Source organism: Cervus elaphus, chromosome 25, assembly GCF_910594005.1.
Source record: "Cervus elaphus chromosome 25, mCerEla1.1, whole genome shotgun sequence".
NCBI classification, from domain to species: Eukaryota; Metazoa; Chordata; class Mammalia; order Artiodactyla; family Cervidae; genus Cervus; species Cervus elaphus.
The window spans coordinates 2,658,789-2,682,635 of record NC_057839.1 but is presented as its reverse complement, the minus strand read 5'-3'; positions in this window follow the sequence as shown (position 1 = coordinate 2,682,635).

Sequence of the window (23,847 nt, the reverse complement as noted above, 5' to 3'; positions counted from 1 at the left end):
CGGAGGCCTCACATTATTTGAAAACTCCAGAGGTACGCGGAGATCAGTGCCTCCAAAGGAGACGATGCCTGACTCCTCGTGAAACTTGATAGGAGTCCCAGGATTCCTGTGGCACGTGGAAAGGGACCCTTGGTCTCCCGCCTCAGCTGGAGAGGCGTCCCAATTGCCCTGCCAAGCCTCGAGGAGAACCCCGAGTTGTCCCTCGCAACTAGGCAGGAGTCCTGACGTCGCTGAATAAACACGTGGGTGGAAGGGCCATCCCCGTCGTAACTCGAGAATATACCCCAGGTTCCCGCCGCAACTCGAGAAAAACCATGAGAGTTCCCCCTCGCCGCGAGATGAGGCCCGATTCCCCTGCACTGCGTGCAGAGCAATTCCGTGTTGCACATCACACATGAAAAGAGCCTTGATTTCCTTGGTGGCACTCCAGAGAAACCCCAAGAACACTGTTTCAAGGCTAGAGGAATCCTGAGGTCACTGTAGCAACATGAAAGAGCTCCGTGGACCACAAATCAACTCGAGATGAGAGGTTAGTCCCTGGCTTCGACTCCAGAGGAATACCACCTTACCACAAGCACCTCAAGAGGAGGCTTCTCTCAGCTCTAGGTATGTGAGAGGGACCCTGAGTTTGCGGCCTCAAGTGGAATGGACACCACGATGCCCTGACTCGAAAGAAGCCCGGATATCCCTGCAGTGACTTGAATGCAGGCTCGTCTTGCATCTCCCAAGACGAAAGGATGACTGAATCCCCTATGGAAACCACAGAGAAAGACCTAGTTCCCCACTTGATCGCGACCGGAGGCCTCACATCCTTTGAAAACTCCAGAGGTACGCGGAGATCAGTGCCTCCAAAGGAGACGATGCCTGACTCCTCATGAAACTTGATAGGAGTCCCAGGATTCCTGTGGCACGTGGAAAGGGAACCTTGGTCTCCCGTCTCAGCTGGAGAGGCGTCCCAATTGCCCTGCCAAGCCTCGAGGAGAATCCCGAGTTGTCCCTCGCAACTAGGCAGGAGTCCTGACGTCGCTGAACAAACACGTGTGTGGAAGGGCCATCCCCGTCGTAACTCGAGAATATACCCCAGCTTCCCGCCGCAACTCGAGAAAAACCATGAGACTTCCCCCTCGCCGCGAGATGAGGCCCGATTCCCCTGCACTGCGTGCAGAGCAATTCCGTGTTGCACATCACACATGAAAAGAGCCTTGATTTCCTTGGTGGCACTCCAGAGAAACCCCAAGAACACTGTTTCAAGGCTAGAGGAATCCTGAGGTCACTGTAGCAACATGAAAGAGCTCCGTGGACCACAAATCAACTCGAGATGAGAGGTTAGTCCCTGGCTTCGACTCCAGAGGAATACCACCTTACCACAAGCACCTCAAGAGGAGGCTTCTCTCAGCTCTAGGTATGTGAGAGGGACCCTGAGTTTGCGGCCTCAAGTGGAATGGACACCACGATGCCCTGACTCGAAAGAAGCCCGAATATCCCTGCAGTGACTTGAATGCAGGCTCGTCTTGCATCTCCCAAGACGAAAGGATGTCTGAATCCCCTGTGGAGACCACAGAGAAAGACCTAGTTCCCCACCTCATCGCCACCGGAGGCCTCACATCCTTTGAAAACTCCAGAGGTACGCGGAGATCAGTGCCTCCAAAGGAGACGATGCCTGACTCCTCGTGAAACTTGATAGGAGTCCCAGGATTCCTGTGGCACGTGGAAAGGAACCCTTGGTCTCCCGCCTCAGCTGGAGAGGCGTCCCAATTGCCCTGCCAAGCATCGAGGAGAATCCCGAGTTGTCCCTCGCAACTAGGCAGGAGTCCTGACGTCGCTGAACAAACTCGTGGGTGGAAGGGCCATCCCCGTCATAACTCGAGAATATACCCCAGGTTACCGCCGCAACTCGAGAAAAACCATGAGATTTTCCCCTCGCCGCAAAATGAGGCCCGATATCCTGCACTGCGTGCAGAGCAATTCCGTGCTGAACATCACACATGAAAGGAGCCTTGATTTCCTTGATGGCCCTCCAGAGAAACACCAAGAACACTGTTTCAAGTCTGGAGGCATCCTGAGGTCACTGTAGCAACACAAAAGAGCTCCGTGGACCAAAAATCAACTCGAGATGAGAGGGTAGTCAATGGCTTCGATTCCAGAGGAATACCACCTTACCACAAGCACGTCAAGAGGAGGCTTCTCTCAGCTCTAGGTATGTGAGAGGGACCCTGATTTTGCGGCCTCAAGTGGAATGGACACCGCGATGCCCTGACGTGAAATAAGGCCGGATATCCCTGCAGTGACTTGAATGCAGGCTCGTCTTGCATCTCCCAAGATGAAAGGATGTCTCAATCCCCTGTGGAGACCACAGAGAAAGACCTAGTTCCCCACCTCATCGCGACCGGAGGCCTCACATCCTTTGAAAACTGCAGAGGTATGCGGAGATCAGTGCCTCCAAATGAGACGAAGCCTGACTCCTCGTGAAACTTGATAGGAGTCCCAGGATTCCTGTGGCACGTGGAAAGGGACAATTGGCTTCCCGCCTCAGCTGGAGAGGGGTCCCAATTGCCCTGCCAAGCCTCGAGGAGAATCCCGAGTTGTCCCTCGCAACTAGGCAGGAGTCCTGACGTCGCTGAAGAAACACGTGGGTGGAAGGGCCATCCCCGTCGTAACTCGAGAATATACCCCAGGTTCCCGCCGCAACTCGAGAAAAGCCATGAGACTTCCCCCTCGCCGCGAGATGAGGCCCGATTCCCCTGCACTGCGTGCAGAGCAATTCTGTGTTGCACATCACAAATGAAAGGAGCCTTGATTTCCTTGATGGCACTCCAGAGAAAACCCAAGAACACTGTTTCAAGGCTAGAGGGATCCTGAGGTCACTGTAGCAACACGAAAGAGCTCCGTGGACCAAAAATCAACTCGAGATGAGAGGTTAGTCCCTGGCATCGACTCCAGAGGAATACCACCTTACCACAAGCACCTCAAGAGGAGGCTTCTCTCAGCTCTAGGTATATGAGAGGGACCCTGAGTGTGCGGCCTCAAGTGGAATGGACACCGCGATGCCCTGACTCGAAATAAGGCCGGATATCCCTGCAGTGACTTGAATGCAGGCTCATCTTGCATCTCCCAAGACGAAAGGATGTCTGAATCCCCTGTGGAGACCACAGAGAAAGACCTAGTTCCCCACCTCATCGCGACCGGAGGCCTCACATCCTTTGAAAACTCCAGAGGTACGCGGAGATCAGTGCCTCCAAAGGAGACGATGCCTGACTCCTCGTGAAACATGATAGGAGTCCCAGGATTCCTGTGGCACGTGGAAAGGGACTCTTGGTCTCCCGCCTCAGGTGGAGAGGCGTCCCAATTACCTGCCAAGCCTCGAGAAGAATCCCGAGTTGTCCCTCACAACTAGGCAGGAGTCCTGACGTCGCTGAAGAAACACGTGGGTGGAAGGGCCATCCCAGTTGTAACTTGAAAATATACCCCAGGTTCCCGCCGCAACTCGAGAAAATCCATGAGACTTTCCCCTCGCCGCGAGATGAGGCCCGATTCCCCTGCACTGCGTGCAGAGCAATTCCGTCTTGCACATCAAACATGAAAGGAGCCTTGATTTCCTTGATGGCACTCCAGAGAAACCCGAAGAACACTGTTTCAAGTCTAGAGGGATCCTGAGGTCACTGTTGCAACACGAAAGAGCTCCGTCGACCAATAATCAACTCGATATGAGAGGTCAGTCCCTAACTTCGACTTCAGAGGAATACCACCTTACCACAAGCACCTCAAGAGGAGGCTTCTCTCAGCTCTAGGTATGTGAGAGGGACCCTGAATTTGCGGCCTCAAGTGGAATGGACACTGCGATGCCCTTACGCGAAATAAGGCCGGATATCCCTGCAGTGACTTGAATGCAGGCTCGTCTTGCATCTCCCAAGACGAAAGGATGTCTGAATCCCCTGTGGAGACCACAGAGAAAGACCTAGTTCCCCACCTCATCGCGACCGGAGGCCTCACATCCTTTGAAAACTCCAGAGGTACGCGGAGATCAGTGCCTCCAAAGGAGATGATGCCTGACTCCTCGTGAAACTTGATAGGAGTCCCAGGATTCCTGTGGCACGTGGAAAGGGACCCTTGGTCTCCCGCCTCAGCTGGAGAGGCGTCCCAATCGCCCTGCCAAGCCTCGAGGAGAATCCCGAGTTGTCCCTCGCAACTAGGCAGGAGTCCTGACGTCACTGAAGAAACACGTGGGTGGAAGGGCCATCCCCGTCGTAACTCGAGAATATACCCCAGGTTCCCGCCGCAACTCGAGAAAAATCATGAGACTTCCCCCTCGCCGTGAGATGAGGCCCGATTCCCCTGCACTGCGTGCCGAGCAATTCCGTCTTGCACATCACACATGAAAGGAGCCTTGATCTCCTTGATGGCACTCCAGAGAAACCCCAAGAACACTGTTTCAAGGCTAGAGGGATCCTGAGGTCACTGTAGCAACACGAAAGAGCTCCATGGACCAAGAATCAACTCGAGATGAGAGGTTAGTCCCTGGCTTCGACTCCAGAGGAATACCACCTTACCACAAGCACCTCAAGAGGAGGCTTCTCTCAGCTCTAGGTATGTGAGAGGGACCCTGAGTTTGCGGCCTCAAGTGGAATGAACACCGCGAAGCCCTGACTCGAAATAAGGCCGGATATCCCTGCAGTGACTTGAATGCAGGCTCGTCTTGCATCTCCCAAGACGAAAGGATGTCTGAATCCCCTGTGGAGACCACAGAGAAAGACCTACTTCCCCACCTCATCGCGAACGGAGGCCTCACATCCTTTGAAAACTTCAGAGGTACGCGGATATCAGTGCCTCCAAAGGAGACGATGCCTGACTCCTCGTGAAACTTGATAGGAGTCCCAGAATTCCTGTGCACGAGGAAAGGGACCCTTGGTCTCCCGCCTCAGCTGGAGAGGCGTCCCAATTGCCCTGCCAAGCCTCGAGGAGAATCCCGAGTTGACCCTCGCAACTAGGCAGGAGTCCTGACGTCGCTGAACAAACACGTGGTTGGAAGGGCCGTTCCCGTCCTAATTCGAGAATATACCCCAGGTTCCCGCCGCAACTAGAGAAAAACGATGAGACTTCACCCTCGCCGCGATATGAGGCCCGATTCCCCTGCACTGCGTGCAGAGCAATTCCGTGTTGCACATCACACATGAAAGGAGCCTTGATTTCCTTGATGGCACTCCAGAGAAACGCCAAGAACACTGTTTCAAAGCTAGAGGGATCCTGAGTTCACTGTAGCAACACGAAAGAGCTCCGTGGACCAAAAATCAACTCGAGATGAGAGGTTAGTCCCTGGATTCGACTCCAGAGGAATACCACCTTACCACATGCACCACAAGAGGAGGCTTCTCTCAGCTCTAGGTATGTGAGAGGGACCCTGAGTTTGAGGCCTCAAGTGGAATGGACACCGCGATGCCCTGACTCGAAATAAGGCCGGATATCCCTGCAGTGACTTGAATGCAGGCTCGTCTTGCATCTCCCAAGACGAAAGGATGTCTGAATCCCCTGTGGAGACCACAGAGAAAGACCTAGTTCCCCACCTCATCGCGACCGGAGGCCTCACATCCTTTGAAAACTGCAGAGGTACGCGGAGATCAGTGCCTCCAAAGGAGACGATGCCTGACACCTCGTGAAACTTGATAGGAGTCCCAGGATTCCTGTGCACGTGGAAAGGGACCCTTGGTCTTCCGCCTCAGCTGGAGAGGCGTCCCAATTGCCCTGCCAAGCCTCGAGGAGAATCCTGAGTTGTCCCTCGCAACTAGGCAGGAGTCCTGCCGTCGCTGAACAAACACGTGGGTGGAAGGGCCATCCCCGTCGTAACTCGAGAATATACCCCAGGTTCCCGCCGCAACTCGAGAAAAACCATGAGACTTCCCCCTCGCCGCGAGATGAGGCCCGATTCCCCTGCACTGCGTGCAGAGCAATTCCGTGTTGCACATCACACATGAAAGGAGCCTTGATTTCCTTGGTGGCACTCCAGAGAAACCCCAAGAACACTGATTCAAGGCTAGAGGGATCCTGAGGTCACTGTAGCAACAAGAAAGAGCTCCGTGGACCAAAAATCAACTTGAGATGAGAGGTTAGTCCCTGGCTTCGACTCCAGAGGAATACCACCTTACCACAAGCACCACAAGAGGAGGCTTCTCTCAGCTCTAGGTATGTGAGAGGGACCCTGAGTTTGCGGCCTCAAGTGGAATGGACACCGCGATGCCCTGACTCGAAATAAGGCCGGATATCCCTGCAGTGACTTGAATGCAGGCTCGTCTTGCATCTCCCAAGACGAAAGGATGTCTGAATTCCCTGTGGAGACCACAGAGAAAGACCTAGTTCCCCACCTCATGGCGACCGGAGGCCTCACATCCTTTGAAAACTCCAGAGGTACGCGGAGATCAGTGCCTCCAAAGGAGACGATGCCTGACTCCTCGTGAAACTTGATAGGAGTCCCAGGATTCCTGTGGCACGTGGAAAGGGACCCTTGGTCCCCCGCCTCAGCTGGAGAGGCGTCCCAATTGCCCTGCCAAACCTCGAGGAGAATCCCGAGTTGTCCCTCGCAACTAGGCAGGAGTCCTGACGTCACTGAACAAACACGTGGGTGGAAGGGCCATCCCCGTCGTAACTCGAGAATGTACCCCAGGTTCCCGCCGCAACTCGAGAAAAACCATGAGACTTCCCCCTCGCCGCGAGATGAGGCCCGATTCCCGTGCACTGCGTGCAGAGCAATTCCGTGTTGCACATCACATATGAAAGGAGCCTTGATTTACTTGATGGCACTCCAGAGAAACTCCAAGAACACTGTTTCAATGCTCGAGGGATCCTGAGGTCACTGTAGCAACACGAAAGAGCTCCGTGGACCAAAAATCAACTCGAGATGAGAGGTTAGTCCCTGGTTTCGACTCCAGAGGAATACCACCTTACCACAAGCACCTCAAGAGGAGGCTTCTCTCAGCTCTAGGTATGTGAGAGGGACCCTGATTTTGCGGCCTCAAGTGGAATGGACACTGCGATGCCGTGACGCGAAATAAGGCCGGATATCCCTGCAGTGACTTGAATGCAGGCTCGTCTTGCATCTCCCAAGATGAAAGGATGTCTGAAGACCCTGTGGAGACCACAGAGAAAGACCTAGTTCCCCACCTCATGGTGCCCGGAGGCCTCACAACCTTTGAAAACTCCAGAGGTACGCGGAGATCAGTGCCTGCAAAGGAGACGATGCCTGACTGCTCGTGAAACTTGATAGGAGTCCCAGGATTCCAGTGGCACGTGGAAAGGGACCCTTTGTCTCCCGCCTCAGATGGAGAGGCGTCCCAATTGCCCTGCCAAGCCTTGAGGAGAATCTCGAGTTGTCCCTCGCAACTAGGCAGGAGTCATGCCATCGCTGAACTAACACGTGTATGTAAGTGCCATCCCCGTCGTAACTCGAGAATATACCCCAGGTTCCCGCCGCGTCTCGAGAAAAACCATGAGACTTCCCCCTCGCCGCGAGATGAGGCCTGATTCACCTGCCCTGCGTGTAGAGCAATTCCGTGTTGCACATCACACATGAAAGGAGCCTTGATTTCCTTGATGGCACTCCAGAGAAACCCCAAGAACACTGTTTCAAGGCTAGAGGGATCCTGAGGTCACTGTAGCAACACGAAAGAGCTCCGTGGACCAAAAATCAACTCGAGATGAGAGGTTAGTCCCTAACTTCCACTCCAGAGGAATACCACCTCACCACAAGCACCTCAAGAGGAGGCTTCTCTCAGCTCTAGGAATGTGAGAGGGACCCTGATTTTGCGGCCTCAAGTGGAATGGACACCGCGATGCCCTGACTCGAAATAAGGCTGGATATCCCTGCAGTGACTTGAATGCAGGCTCGTCTTGCATCTCCCAAGATGAAAGGATGTCTCAATCCCCTGTGGAGACCACAGAGAAAGACCTAGTTCCCCACCTCATGGCGATCTGAGGCCTCACATCCTTTGAAAACTGCAGAGGTACGCGGAGATGAGTGCCTCCAAATGACACGAAGCCTGACTCCTCGTGAAACTTGATAGGAGTCCCGGGATTTCTGTGGCACATGGAAAGGGACCCTTGGTCTCCCGCCTCAGCTGGAGAGGCGTTCCAATTGCCCTACCAAGCCTCGAGGAGAATCCCGAGTTGTCCCTCGCAACTAGGCAGGAGTCCTGATGTCGTTGAACAAACACGTGTGTGGAAGGGCCATCCCCATCGTAACTCGAGAATATACCCCAGGTTCCCGCCGCAACTCGAGAAAAACCATGAGACGTCCCCCTCGCCGCGAGATGAGGCCCGATTCCCCTGCACTGCGTGCAGAGCAATTCCGTGTTGCACATCACATATGAAAGGAGCCTTGATTTCCTTGATGGCACTCCAGAGAAACCCCAAGAACACTGTTTCAAGGCTAGGGGGATTCTGAGGTCACTGCAGCAACACGAAAGAGCTCCGTGGACCAAGAATCAACTCGAGATGAGAGGTTAGTCCCTGGCTTCGATTCCAGAGGAATACCACCTTACCACAAGCACCTCAAGAGGAGGCTTCTCTCAGCTCTTGGTATGTGAGAGGGACCCTGATTTTGCGGCCTCAAGTGGAATGGACACTGCGATGCCCTGACGCTAAATAAGGCTGAATATCCCTGCAGTGACTTGAATGCAGGCTCGTCTTGCATCTCACAAGATTAAAGAATGTCTGAATCCCCTGTGGAGACCACAGAGAAAGACCTAGTTTCCCACCTCATCGCGACCGGAGGCCTCACATCCTTTGAAAACTCCAGAGGTACGCGGAGATCAGTGCCTCCAAAGGAGACGATGCCTGACTCCTCGTGAAACTTGATAGAAGTCCCAGGTTTCCTGTGGCACGTGGATAGGGACCCTTGGTCTCCCGCCTCAGCTGGAGAGGCGTCCCAATTGCCCTGCCAAGCCTCGAGGAGAATCCCGAGTTGACCCTCGCAACTAGGCAGGAGTCCTGACGTCGCTGAACAAACACGTGTGTGGAAGGGCCATCCCCGTCGTAACTCGAGAATATACCCCAGGTTCCCGCCGCAACTCGAGAAAAACCATGAGAGTTCCCCCTCGATGCGAGATGAGGCCTGATTCCCCTGCACTGCGTGCAGAGCAATTCCGTGTTGCACATCACACATGAAAGGAGCCTTGATTTCCTTGATGGCACTCCAGAGAAACCCCAAGAACACTGTTTCAAGGCTAGAGGGATCCTGAGGTCACTGTAGCAGCACGAAAGAGCTCCGTGGACCAAAAATCAACTCGAGATGAGAGGTTAGTCCCAGGCTTCGACTCCAGAGGAATACCACCTTACCACAAGCACCTCAAGAGGAGGCTTCTCTCAGCTCTAGGTATGTGAGAGGGACCCTGAGTTTGCGGCCTCAAGTGGAATGGACACCGCGATGCCCTGACTCGAAATAAGGCCGGATATCCCTGCAGTGACTTGAATGCAGGCTCGTCTTGCATCTCCCAAGACGAAAGGATGTCTGAATCCCCTGTGGAGACCACAGAAAAAGACCTAGATCCCCACAACATCGCGAACGGAGGCCTCACATCCTTTGAAAACTCCAGAGGTACGCGGAAATCAGTGCCTCCAAAGGAGACGATGCCTGACTCCCCGTGAATCTTGCTAGGAGTCCCAGGATTCCTGTGGCACGTGGAAAGGGACCCTTGGTCTCACTTCTCAGCTGGAGAGGCGTCCCAATTGCCCTGCCAAGCCTCGAGGAGAATCCCGAGTTGTCCCTCGCAACTAGGCAGGAGTCCTGATGTCGCTGAACAAACACGTGCGTGGACGGGCCATCCCCATTGTAACTAGAGAATATACCCCAGGTTCCCGCCGCAACTCGAGAAAAACCATGAGACTTCCCCCTCGCCGCGAGATGAGGCCCGATTCCCCTGCACTGCGTGCAGAGCAATTCCGTGTTGCACATCACACATGAAAGGAGCCTTGATTTCCTTGATGGCACTCCAGAGAAACCCCAAGAACACTGTTTCAAGGCTAGCGGGATCCTGAGGTCACTGTAGCAACACGAAAGAGCTCCGTGGACCAACAATCAACTCGAGATGAGAGGTTAGTCCCTGGCTTCGACTCCAGAGGAATACCACCTTACCACAAGCACCTCAAGAGGAGGCTTCTCTCAGCTCTACCTATGTGCTGAGGTTGCGGTCTCAAGTGGAATGGACACCGCAATGCCCTGACTCGAAATAAGGCTGGATATCCCTGCAGTGACTTGAATGCAGGCTCGTCTTGCAATTCCCAAGATGAAAGGATGTCTGAATCCCCTGTGGAGACCACAGAAAAAGAACTAGTTTCGCACCTCATCGTGACCGGAATCCTCACGTCCTTTGAAAACTCCAGAGGTACGCGGAGATCAGTGCCTCCAAAGGAGACGATGCCTGACTCCTCGTGAAACTTGATAGGAGTCCCAGGATCCCTGTGGCACGTGGAAAGGGACCCTTGTTCTCCCGCCTCAGCTGGAGAGACGTCCCAATTGCCCTGCCAAGCCTCGAGGAGAATCCCGAGTTGTCCCTCGCAACTAGGCAGGAGTCCTGACGTCGCTGAACAAACACGTAGGTAGAAGGGCCATCCCCGTCGTAACTCGAGAATATACCCCAGGTTCCCGCCGCAACTCGAGAAAAACCATGAGAATTCCCCCTCGCCGCAAATTGAGGCCCAATTCCCCTGCCCTGCGTGCAGAGCAATTCCGTGTTGCACATCACACATGAAAGGAACGTTGATTTCCTTGATGGCACTCCAGAGAAACCCCAAGAAAACTGTTTCAAGGCTAGAGGGATCCTGAGGTCACTGTAGCCACACGAAAGAGCTCCGTGGACCAGAAATCAACTCGAGATGAGAGGTTAGTCCCTGGCTTCGACTCCAGAGGAATACCACCTTACCACAAGCACCTCAAGAGGAGGCTTCTCTCAGCTCTAGGTATGTGAGAGGGACCCTGAGTTTGCGGCCTCAAGTGGAATGGACATCGCGATGCCCTGACTCGAAATAAGGCCGGATATCCCTGCAGTGACTTGAATGCAGACTCGTCTTGCATCTCCCAAGACGAAAGGATGTCTGAATCCCCTGTGGAGACCACAGAGAAAGACCAAGTTCCCCACTTGATCGCGACCGGAGGCCTCACATCCTTTGAAAACTCCAGAGGTACGCGGAGATCAGTGCCTCCAAAGGAGACGATGCCTGACTCCTCGTGAAACTTGATAGGAGTCCCAGGATTCCTGTGCACGTGGAAAGGGACCCTTGGTCTCCCGCCTCAGCTGGAGAGGCGTCCCAATTGCCCTGCCAAGCCTCGAGGAGAATCCCGAGTTGTCCCTCGCAACTAGGCAGGAGTCCTGCCGTCGCTGAACAAACACTTGGTTATAAGCGCCATCCCCGTCGTAACTCGAGAATATACCCCAGGTTCCTGCCGCAACTCCAGAAAAACCATGAGACTTCCCCCTCACCGCGATATGAGGCCCGATTCCCCTGCACTGTGTGCAGAGCAATTCCGTGTTGCACATCACACATGAAAGGAGCCTTGATTTCCTTGATGGCACTCCAGAGAAAACCCAAGAACACTGTTTCAAGGCTAGCGGGATCCTGAGGTCACTGTAGCAACACGAAAGAGCTCCGTGGACCAACAATCAACTCGAGATGAGAGGTTAGTCCCTGGCTTCGACTCCAGATGAATACCACCTTACCACAAGCACCTCAAGAGGAGGCTTCTCTCAGCTCTAGCTATGTGCTGAGTTTGCGGCCTCAAGTGGAATGGACACCGCGATGCCCTGACTCGAAATAAGGCCGGATATCCCTACAGTGAGTTGAATGCAGGCTCGTCTTGCATCTCCTAAGACGAAAGGATGTCTGAATTCCCTGTGGAGACCTCAGAGAAAGATCTAGTTCCCCACCTCATCGCGACCGGAGGGCTCACATCCTTTGAAAACTCCAGAGGTACGCGGAGATCAGTGCCTCCAAAGGAGACGATGCCTGACTCCTCGTGAAACTTGATAGTAGTTCCAGGATTCCTGTGGCACATGGAAAGGGACCCTTGGTCTCCCTCCTCAGTTGGAGAGGCGTCCCAATTGCCCTGCCAAGCCTCGAGGAGAATCCCGAGTTGTCCCTCGTAACTAGGCAGAAGTCCTGATGTCGTTGAACAAACACGTGGCTGGAAGGGCCATCCCCGTCATAACTCGAGAATATACCGCAGGGTCCCGCCGCAACTCGAGAAAAACCATGAGACTTCCCCCTCGCCGCGAGATGAGGCCTGATTCCCCTGGCCTGTGTGCAGAGCAATTCCGTGTTGCACATCACACATGAAAGGAGCCTTGATTTCCTTGATGGCACTCCAGAGAAACCCCAAGAACACTGTTTCAAGGCTAGAGGGATCCTGAGGTCACTGTAGCAACACGAAAGAGCTCCGTAGACTAAAAATCAACTCGAGATGAGAGGTTAGTCCCTGGCTTCGACTTCAGAGGAATACCACCTTACCACAAGCACCTCAAGAGGAGGCTTCTCTCAGCTCTAGGTATGTGAGAGGGACCCTGAGTTTGCGGCCTCAAGTGGAATGGACACCGCGATGCCCTGACGCGAAATAAGGCCGGATATCCCTGCAGTGACTTGAATGCAGGCTCGTCTTGCATCTCCCAAGACGAAAGGATGTCTGAATCCCCTGTGGAGACCACAGAGAAAGACCTAGTTCCCCACCTCATCGCGACCGGAGGCCTCACATCCTTTGAAAACTTCAGAGGTACGCGGAGATCAGTGCCTCCATAGGAGACGATGCCTGACTCCTCATGAAACTTGATAGGAGTCCCAGGATTCCTGTGGCACGTGGAAAGGGACCCGTGGTCTCCCGCCTCAGCTGGAGAGGCGTCCCAATTGCCCTGCCAAGCCTCGAGGAGAATCCCGAGTTGTCCCTCGCAACTAGGCAGGAGTCCTGACGTCGATGAACAAACACGTGGGTGGAAGGGCCATCCCCGTCGTACCTCGAGAATATACCCCAGGTTCCCGCCGCAACTCGAGAAAAACCATGAGACTTCCCCCTCGCCGTGACATGAGGCCTGATTCCCCTGCCCTGCGTCCAGAGCAATTCCGTGTTGCACATCACACAAGAAAGGAGCCTTGATTTCCTTGATGGCACTCCAGAGAAACCCCAAGAACACTGTTTCAAGGCTAGAGGGATCCTGAGGTCACTGTAGCAACACGAAAGAGCTCCGTGGACCAAGAATCAACTCGAGTTGAGAGTTTAGTCCCTGACTTCGACTCCAGAGGAATACCACCTGACCACAAGCACCTCAAGAGGAGGCTTCTCTCAGCTCTAGGTATGTGAGAGGAACCCTGAGTTTGCGGCCTCAAGTGGAATGGACACCGCGATGCCCTGACTCGAAATAAGGCTGGATATCCCTGCAGTGACTTGAATGCAGGCTCGTCTTGCATCTCCCAAGACGAAAGGATGTCTGAATCCCCTGTGGAGACCACAGAGAAAGACCTAGTTCCCCACCTCATCGCGACCGGAGGCCTCACATCCTTTGAAAACTCCAGAGGTATGCGGAGATCAGTGCCTCCAAAGGAGACGATGCCTGACTCCTCGTGAAACTTGATAGGAGTCCCAGGATTCCTGTGGCACGTGGAAAGGGACCCTTGGTCTCCCGCCTCAGCTGGAGAGGCGTCCCAATTGCCCTGCCAAGCCTCGAGGAGAATCCCGACTTGTCCCTCGCAACTAGGCAGGAGTCCTGACGTCGCTGAACAAACACGATTGTGGAAAGGCCATCCCCGTCGTAACTCGAGAATATACCCCAGGTTCCCGCCGCAACTCGAGAAAAACCATGAGACTTCCCCCTCGCCGCGAGATGAGGCCCGATTCCCCTGCACTGCGTGCAGAGCAATTCAGTGATGCACATCACACATGAAAGGAGCCTTGATTTCCTTCATAGCACTCCAGAGAAACCCCAAGAACACTGTTTCAAGGCTAGAGGGATCCTGACGTCACTGTAGCCAAAAGAAAGAGCTCCGTGGCCCAAAAATCAACTCGAGATGAGAGGTTAGTCCCTGGCTTCGACTCCAGAGGAATACCACCTTACCACAAGCACCTCAAGAGGAGGCTTCTCTCAGCTCTAGCTATGTGCTGAGTTTGCGGCCTCAAGTGGAATGGACACCGCGATGCCCTGACTCGAAATAAGGCCGCATATCCCTGCAGTGACTTGAATGTAGGCTCGTCTTGCATCTCCCAAGTCGAAAGGATGTCTGAATCCCCTGTGGAGACCACAGAGAAAGACCTAGTTCCCCACCTCATAGTGACCGGAGGCCTCACATCCTTTGAAAACTCCAGAGGTACGCGGAGATCAGTGCCTCCAAAGGAGACGATGCCTGACTCCTCGTGAAACTTGATAGGAGTCCCAGGATTCCTGTGGCACGTGGAAAGGGACCCTTGGTCTCCCGACTCAGCTGGAGAGGCGGCCCAATTGCCCTGCCAAGCCTCGAGGAGAATCCCGAGTTGTCCCTCGCAACTAGGCAGGAGTCCTGACGTCGCTGAACAAACACGTGGCTGGAAGGGCCATCCCCGTCATAACTCGAGAATATACCGCAGGTTCCCGCCACAACTCGAGAAAAACCATGAGACTTCCCCCTCGCCAGGAGATGAGGCTCGATTCTCCTGCACTGCATGCAGAGCAATTCCGTGTTGCACATCAAACATGAAAGGAGCCTTGATTTCCTTGATGGCACTCCAGAGAAACCCCAAGAACACTGTTTCAAGGCTAGAGGGATCCTGAGGTCACTGTAGCAACACGAAAGAGCTCCGTGGACCAACAATCAACTCGAGATGAGAGGTTAGTCCCTGGCTTCGACTCCAGAGGAATACCACCTTACCACAAGCACCTCAAGAGGAGGCTTCTCTCAGCTCCAGCTATGTGCTGAGTTTGCGGCCTCAAGTGGAATGGACACCGCGATGCCCTGACTCGAAATAAGGCCATATATCCCTGCAGTGACTTGAATGCAGGCTCGTCTTGCATCTCCCAAGACGAAAGGATGTCTGAATCCCCTGTGGAGACCACAGAGAAACACCTAGTTCCCCACCTAATCGCGACCGGAGGCCTCACATCCTTTGAAAACTCCAGAGGTACGCGGAGATCAGTGTCTCCAAAGGAGACGACGCCTGACTCCTCGTGAAACTTGATAGGAGTCCCAGGATTCCTGTGGCACGTGGAAAGGAACACTTGGTCTCCCGCCTCAGCTGGAGAGGCGTCCCAATTGCCCTGCCAAGCCTCGAGGAGAATCCCGAGTTGTCCCTCGCAACTAGGCAGGAGTCCTGACGTCGCTGAACAAACACGTGGGTGGAAGGAACATCCCCATCGTAACTCGAGAATATACCCCAGGTTTCCGCCGCAACTCGAGGAAAACCATGAGACTTCACCCTCGCCGCGAGATGAGGCCCGATTCCCCTGCACTGCGTGCAGAGCAATTCCGTGTTGCACATCACACATGAAAGGAGCCTTGATTTCCTTGATGGCAATCCAGAGAAACCCCAAGAACACTGTATCAAGGCTAGAGGGATCCTGAGGTCACTGTAGCCACACGAAAGAGTTCCTTGGACCAAAAATGAACTCGAGATGAGAGGTTAGTCCCTGGCTTCGACTCCAGAGGAATAACACCTTAACAGAAGCACCTCAAGAGGAGCCTTCTCTCAGCTCTAGGTATGTGAGAGGGACCCTGATTTTGCGGACTCAAGTGGAATGGACACTGCGATGCCCTGAAGGGAAATAAGGCCGGATATCCCTGCAGTGAATTGAATGCAGGCTCGTCTTGCATCTCCCAAGATGAAAGGATGTCTGAATCCCCTGTGGAGACCACAGAGAAAGACCTAGTTCCCCACCTCATCGCGACTGGAGGCCTCACATCTTTTGAAAACTCCAGAGGTGGCGGAGATCAGTGCCTCCAACGGAGACGATGCCTGACTCCTCATGAAACTTGATAGGAGTTCCAGGATTCCTGTGGCACGTGGAAAGGGACCCTTGGTCTCCCGCCTCAGCTGGAGAGGCGTCCCAATTGCCCTGCCAAGCCTCAAGGAGAATCCCGAGTTGTCCCTCGCAACTAGGCAGGAGTCCTGACGTCGCTGAACAAACACGTGGCTGGAAGGGCCATCCCCGTCGTAACTCGAAAATATACCCCAGGTTCCCGCCGCAACTCGAGAAAAACCAAGAGACTTCCCCCTGGCCGTGAGATGAGGCCTGATTCCCCTGCCCTGCGTCCAGAGCAATTTCGTGTTGCACATCACACATGAAAGGAGCCTTGATTTCCTTGATGGCACTCCAGAGAAACCCCAAGAACACTGTTTCAAGGCTAGAGGGATCCTGAGGTCACTGTAGCAACACGAAAGAGCTCCGTGGACCAAAAATCAACTCGAGATGAGAGGTTAGTCCCTGGCTTCGACTCAAGAGGAATACCACCTTACCAAAAGCACCTAAAGAGGAGGCTTCTCTCAGCTCTAGGTATGTGAGAGGGACCCTGAGTTTGCGGCCTCAAGTGGAATGGACACCGCGATGCCCTGACTCGAAATAAGGCCGGATATCCCTGCAGTGAGTTGAATGCAGGCTTGCCTTGCATCTCCCAAGACGAAAGGATGTCTGAATCCCCTGTGGAGACCACAGAGAAAGACCTAGTTCCCCACCTCATCGCGACCGGAGGCCTCACATCCTTTGAAAAATCCAGAGGTACGCGGAGATCAGTGCCTCCAAAGGAGACGATGCCTGACTCCTCGTGAAACTTGATAGGAGTCCCAGGATTCCTGTGGCACGTGGAAACGGACACTTGGTCTCCCGCCTCAGCTGGAGAGGCGGCCAAATTGCCCTGCCAAGCCTCGAGGAGAATCCCGAGTTGGCCCTCGCAACTAGGCAGGAGTCCTGACGTCGCTGAACAAACACGTCCTGGAAGGGCCATCCCCGTCATAACTCGAGAATATACCGCAGGGTCCCGCCGCAACTCGAGAAAAACCATGAGACTTCCCCCTCACCGCGAGATGAGGCTCGATTCTCCGCCACTGCATGCAGAGCAATTCCGTGTTGCACATCAAACATGAAAGAAGCCTTGATTTCCTTGATGGCACTCCAGAGAAACCCCAAGAACACTGTTTCAAGGCTAGAGGGATCCTGAGGTTACTGTAGCAACACAAAAGAGGTCCGTGGACCAAGCATTAACTCGAGATGAGAGGTTAGTCCCTGGCTTCGACTCCAGAGGAATACCACATTACCACAAGCACCTAAAGAGGAGGCTTCTCTCAGCTCTAGGTATGTGAGAGGGACCCTGATTTTGCGGACTCAAGTGGAATGGACACTGCGATGCCCTGACGGGAAATAAGGCCGGATATCCCTGCAGTGAATTGAATGCAGGCTCGTCTTGCATCTCCCAAGATGAAAGGATGTCTGAATCCCCTGTGGAGACCACAGAGAAAGACCTAGTTCCCCACCTCATCGCGACTGGAGGCCTCACATCTTTTGAAAACTCCAGAGGTGGCGGAGATCAGTGCCTCCAACGGAGACGATGCCTGACTCCTCATGAAACTTGATAGGAGTTCCAGGATTCCTGTGGCACGTGGAAAGGGACCCTTGGTCTCCCGCCTCAGCTGGAGAGGCGTCCCAATTGCCCTGCCAAGCCTCGAGGAGAATCCCGAGTTGTCCCTCGCAACTAGGCAGGAGTCCTGACGTCGCTGAACAAACACGTGGCTGGAAGGGCCATCCCCGTCGTAACTCGAAAATATACCCCAGGTTCCCGCCGCAACTCGAGAAAAACCAAGAGACTTCCCCCTGGCCGTGAGATGAGGCCTGATTCCCCTGCCCTGCGTCCAGAGCAATTTCGTGTTGCACATCACACATGAAAGGAGCCTTGATTTCCTTGATGGCACTCCAGAGAAACCCCAAGAACACTGTTTCAAGGCTAGAGGGATCCTGAGGTTACTGTAGCAACACAAAAGACGTCCGTGAACCTAGAATTAACTCGAGATGAGAGGTTAGTCCCTGGCTTCGACTCCAGAGGAATACAACCTTACCACAAACACCTAAAGAGGAGGCTTCTCTCAGCTCTAGGTATGTTAGAGGGACCCTGATTTTTCGGACTCAAGTGGAATGGACACTGCGATGCCCTGACGCGAAATAAGGCCGGATATCCCTGCATTGAATTGAATGCAGGCTCGTCTTGCATCTCCCAAGATGAAAGGATGTCTGAATCCCCTGTGGAGACCACAGAGAAAGACCTAGTTCCCCACCTCATCGCGACTGGAGGCCTCACATCTTTTGAAAACTCCAGAGGTACGCGGAGATCAGTGCCTCCAACGGAGACGATGCCTGACTCCTCATGAAACTTGATAGGAGTCCCAGGATTCCTGTGGCACGTGGAAAGGGACCCTTGGTCTCCCGCCTCAGCTGGAGAGGCGTCCCAATTGCCCTGCCAAGCCTCGAGGAGAATCCCGAGTTGTCCCTCGCAACTAGGCAGGAGTCCTGACGTCGCTGAACAAACACGTGGCTGGAAGGGCCATCCCCGTCGTAACTCGAGAATATACCCCAGGTTCCCGCCGCAACTCAAGAGAAACCATGAGACTTTCCCCTCGCCGTGAGATGAGGCCTGATTCCCCTGCCCTGCGTCCAGAGCAATTCCGTGTTGCACATCACACATGAAAGGAGCCTTGATTTCCTTGATGGCACTCCAGAGAAACCCCAAGAACACTGTTTCAAGGCTAGAGGGATCTTGACGTCACTGTAGCAACACGAAAGAGCTCCGTGGACCAAAAATCAACTCGAGATGAGAGGTTAGTCCCTGGCTTCGACTCCAGAGGAATACCACCTTACCACAAGCACCTCAAGAGGAGGCTTCTCTCAGCTCTAGGTATGTGAGAGGGACCCTGAGTTTGCGGCCTCAAGTGGAATTTACACCGCGATGCCCTGACTCGAAATAAGGCCGGATATCCCTGCAGTGACTTGAATGCAGGCTCGTCTTGCATCTCCCATGACGAAAGGATGTCTGAATCCCCTGTGGAGACCACAGAGAAAGACCTAGTTCCCCACCTCATCGCGACCGGAGGCCTCACATCCTTTGAAAACTCCAGAGGTACGCGGAGATCAGTGCCTCCAAAGGAGACGATGCCTGACTCCTCGTGAAACTTGATAGGAGTCCCAGGATTCCTGTGGCACGTGGAAAGGGACCCTTGGTCTCCCGCCTCAGCTGGAGAGGCGTCCCAATTGCCCTGCCAAGCCTCGAGGAGAATCCCGAGTTGTCCCTCGCAACTAGGCAGGAGTCCTGACGTCGCTTAACAAACACGTGGCTGGAAGGGCCATCCCCGTCGTAACTCGAGAATATACCGCAGGTTCCCGGCGCAACTCGAGAAAAACCATGAGACTTCCCCCTCGCCGTGAGATGAGGCTCGATTCCCCTGCACTGCATGCAGAGCAATTCCGTGTTGCACATCACACATGAAAGGAGCCTTGATTTCCTTGATGGCACTCCAGAGAAACCCCAAGAACACTGTTTCAAGGCTAGAGGGATCCTGAGGTTACTGTAGCAACACGAAAGAGCTCCGTGGACCAAAAATCAACTCGAGATGAGAGGTTAGTCCCTGGCTTCGACTCCAGAGGAATACCACCTTACCACAATCACCTCAAGAGGAGGCTTCTATCAGGTCTAGGTATGTGAGAGGGACCGTGAGTTTGCGGCCTCAAGTGGAATGGACACCGCGATGCCCTGACTCGAAATAAGGCCGGATATCCCTGCAGTGACTTGAATGCAGGCTCGTCTTGCATCTCCCAAGACGAAAGGATGTCTGAATCACCTGTGCAGACCACAGAGAAAGACCTAGTTCCCCACCTCATCGCGACCGGAGGCCTCACATCCTTTGACAACTCCAGAGGTACGCGGAGATCAGTGCCTCCAAAGGAGACGATGCCTGACTCCTCGTGAAACTTTATAGGAGTCCCAGGATTTCTGTGGCACATGGAAAGGGACTCTTCGTCTCCCGCCTCAGCTGGAGAGGCGTGCCAATTGCCCTGCCAAGCCTCGAGGAGAATCCCGAGTTGTCCCTCGCAACTAGCCAGGAGTCCTGAGGTCGCTGAAGAAACACGTGGGTGGAAGGGCCATTCCCGTCGTAACTCGAGAATATACCCCAGGTTTCCGCCGCAACTCGAGGAAAACCATGAGACTTCCCCCTCGCCGCGAGATGAGGCCCGATTCCCCTGCACTGCGTGCAGAGCAATTCCGTGTTGCACATCACACATGAAAGGAGCCTTGATTTCCTTGATGGCACTCCAGAGAAACCCAAAGAACACTGTTTCAAGGCTAGAGGGATCCTGAGGTCACTGTAGCCACACGAAAGAGTTCCGTGGATCAAAAATCAACTCGAGATGAGAGGTTAGTCCCTGGCTTCGACTCCAGAGGAATACCACCTTACCACAAGCACCTCAAGAGGAGGCTTCTCTCAGCTATATGTTGTGAGAGGGACCCTGAGTTTGCGGCGTCAAGTGGAATGGACACCGCGATGCCCTGACTCGAAATAAGGCCGGATATCCCTGCAGTGACTTGAATGCAGGCTCGTCTTGCATCTCCCAAGACGAAAGGATGTCCGAATCCCCTGTGGAGACCACAGAGAAAGACCTAGTTCCCCACCTCATCGCGACCGGAGGCCTCACATTCTTTGAAAACTAGAGAGGTACGCGGAGATCAGTGCCTCCAAAGGAGACGATGCCTGACTCCTCGTGAAACTTGATAGGAGTCCCAGGATTACTGTGGCACGTGGAAAGGGACCCTTGGTCTCCCGCCTCAGCTGGAGAGGCGTCCCAATTGCTCTGCCAAGCCTCGAGCAGAATTCCGAGTTGTCCCTCGCAACTAGGCAGAAGTCCTGATGTCGCTGAACAAACAAGTGGGTGGAAGGGCCATCCCCGTCGTAACTCGAGAATATACCCCAGGTTCCCGCCGCAACTCGAGAAAAACCATGAGACTTCCCCCTCGCCGCGAGATGAGGCCCGATTCCCCTGCACTGCGTGCAGAGCAATTCCGTGTTGCACATCACACATGAAAGGAGCCTTGATTTCCTTGATGGCACTCCAGAGAAACCCCAAGAACACTGTTTCAAGGCTAGAGGGATCCTGAGGTTCCTGTAGCAACACAAAAGAGGTCCGTGGACCAAAAATCAACTCGAGATGAGAGGTTAGTCCCTGGCTTCGACTCCAGAGGAATACCACCTTACCACAAGCACCTAAAGAGGAGGCTTCTCTCAGCTCTAGGTATGTGAGAGGGACCCTGATTTTGCGGCCTCAAGTGGAATGGACACTGTGATGCCCTGACGCGAAATAAGGCCGGATATCCCTGCAGTGAATTGAATGCAGGCTCGTCTTGCATCTCCCAAGATGAAAGGATGTCTGAATCCCCTGTGGAGACCACAGAGAAAGACCTAGTTCCCCACCTCATCGCGACCGGAGGCCTCACATCCTTTGAAAACTCCAGAGGTACGCGGAGATCAGTGCCTCCAACGGAGACGATGCCTGACTCCTCATGAAACTTGATAGGAGTTCCAGGATTCCTGTGGCACGTGGAAAGGGACCGTTGGCCTCCCGCCTCAGCTGGAGAGGCGTCCCAATTGCCCTGCCAAGCCTCGAGGAGAATCTCGAGTTGTACCTCGCAACTAGGCAGGAGTCCTGACGGCGCTGTACAAACACGTGGGTGGAAGGGCCATTCCCGTCGTAACTCGAGAATATACCCCAGGTTCCCGCCGCAACTCGAGAAAAACCATGAGACTTCCCCCTCGCCGCGAGATGAGGCCCGATTCCCCTGCACTGCGTGCAGAGCAATTCCGTGTTGCACATCACACATGAAAGGAGCCTTGATTTCCTTGATGGCACTCCAGAGAAACGCCAAGAACACTGTTTCAAGGCTAGAGGGATCCTGAGGTCACTGTAGCAACACGAAAGAGCTCCGTGGACCAAAAATCAACTCGAGGTGAGAGGTTAGTCCCTGGCTTCGACTCCAGAGGAATACCACCTTACCACAAACACCTAAAGAGGAGGCTTCTCTCAGCTCTAGGTATGTGAGAGGGACCCTGAGTTTGCGGCCTCAAGTGGAATGGACACCGCGATGCCCTGACTCGAAATAAGGCCGGATATCCCTGCAGTGACTTGAATGCAGGCTCGTCTTGCATCTCCCAAGACGAAAGGATGTCTGAATCCCCTGTGGAGACCACAGAGAAAGACCTAGTTCCCCACCTCATGGCGACCGGAGGACTCACATCCTTTGAAAACTCCAGAGGTACGCGGAGATCAGTGCCTCCAAAGGAGACGATGCATGACTCCTCGTGAACTTGATAGGAGTCCCAGGATTCCTGTGGCACGTGGAAAGGGACCCTTGGTCTCCCGCCTCAGCTGGAGAGGCGTCCCAATTGCCCTGCCAAGCCTCGAGGAGAATCCCGAGTTGTCCTTCGCAACTAGGCAGGAGTCCTGACATCGCTGAACAAACACGTGGTTGAAAGGGAAATCCCCGTCGTAACTCGAGAATATGCCCCAGGTTCCCGCCGCAACTCGAGAAAAACCATGAGAGTTCCCCCTCGCCACGAGATGAGGTCCGATTCCCCTGCACTGCGTGCAGAGCAATTCCGTGTTGCACATCACACATGAAAGGAGCTTTGATTTCCTTGATGGCACTCCAGAGAAAACCCAAGAACACTGTTTCAAGGCTAGAGGGATCCTGAGGTCACTGTAGCAGCACGAAAGAGCTCCGTGGACCAAAAATCAACTCGAGATGAGAGGTTAGTCCCTGGCTTCGACTCCAGAGGAATACCACCTTACCACAAGCACCTCAAGAGGAGGCTTCTCTCAGCTCTAGCTATGTGAGAGGGACCCTGATTTTGCGGCCTCAAGTAGAATGGACACCGCGATGCCCTGACTCGAAATAAGGCCGGATATCCCTGCAGTGACTTGAATGCAGGCTCGTCTTGCATCTCCCAAGACGAAAGGATGTCTGCATCCCCTGTGGAGCCCACAGAGAAAGACCTAGTTCCCCACCTCATCGCGACAGGAGGCCTCACATCCGTTGAAAACTCCAGAGGTACGCGGAGATCAGTGCCTCCAAAGGAGACGATGCCTGACTCCTCGTGAAACTTGATAGGAGTCCCAGGATTCCTGTGGCACGTGGAAAGGGACCCTTGGTCTCCCGCCTCAGCTGGAGAGGCGTCCCAATTGCCCTGCCAAGCCTCGAGGAGAATCCCGAGTTGTCCCTCGCAACTAGGCAGGAGTCCTGACATCGCTGAACAAACACGTGGGTGGAAGGGCCATCCCCGTCGTAACTCGTGAATATATCCCAGGTTTCCCCCGCAACTCCAGAAAAACCATGAGACTTCCCCCTCGCCGCGAGATGAGTCCCGATTCCCCTGCACTGCGTGCAGAGCAATTCCGTGTTGCACATCACACATGAAAGGAGTCTTGATTTCCTTGATGGCAGTCCAGAGAAACCCCAAGAAGACTGTTTCAAGGATAGAGGGATCCTGAGGTCACTGTAGCAGCACGAAAGAGCTCCGTGGACCAACAATCAACTCGAGATGAGAGGTTAGTCCCTGGCTTCGACTCCAGAGGAATACCACCTAACCACAAGCACCTCAAGAGGAGGCTTCTATCAGGTCTAGGTATGTGAGAGGGACCGTGAGTTTGCGGCCTCAAGTGGAATGGACACCGCGATGCCCTGACTCGAAATAAGGCCGGATATCCCTGCAGTGACTTAAATGCAGGCTCGTCTTGCATCTCCCAAGACGAAAGGATGTCTGAATCCCCTGTGGAGACCTCAGAGAAGACCTAGTTCCCCACCTCATCGCGACCGGAGCTCTCACAT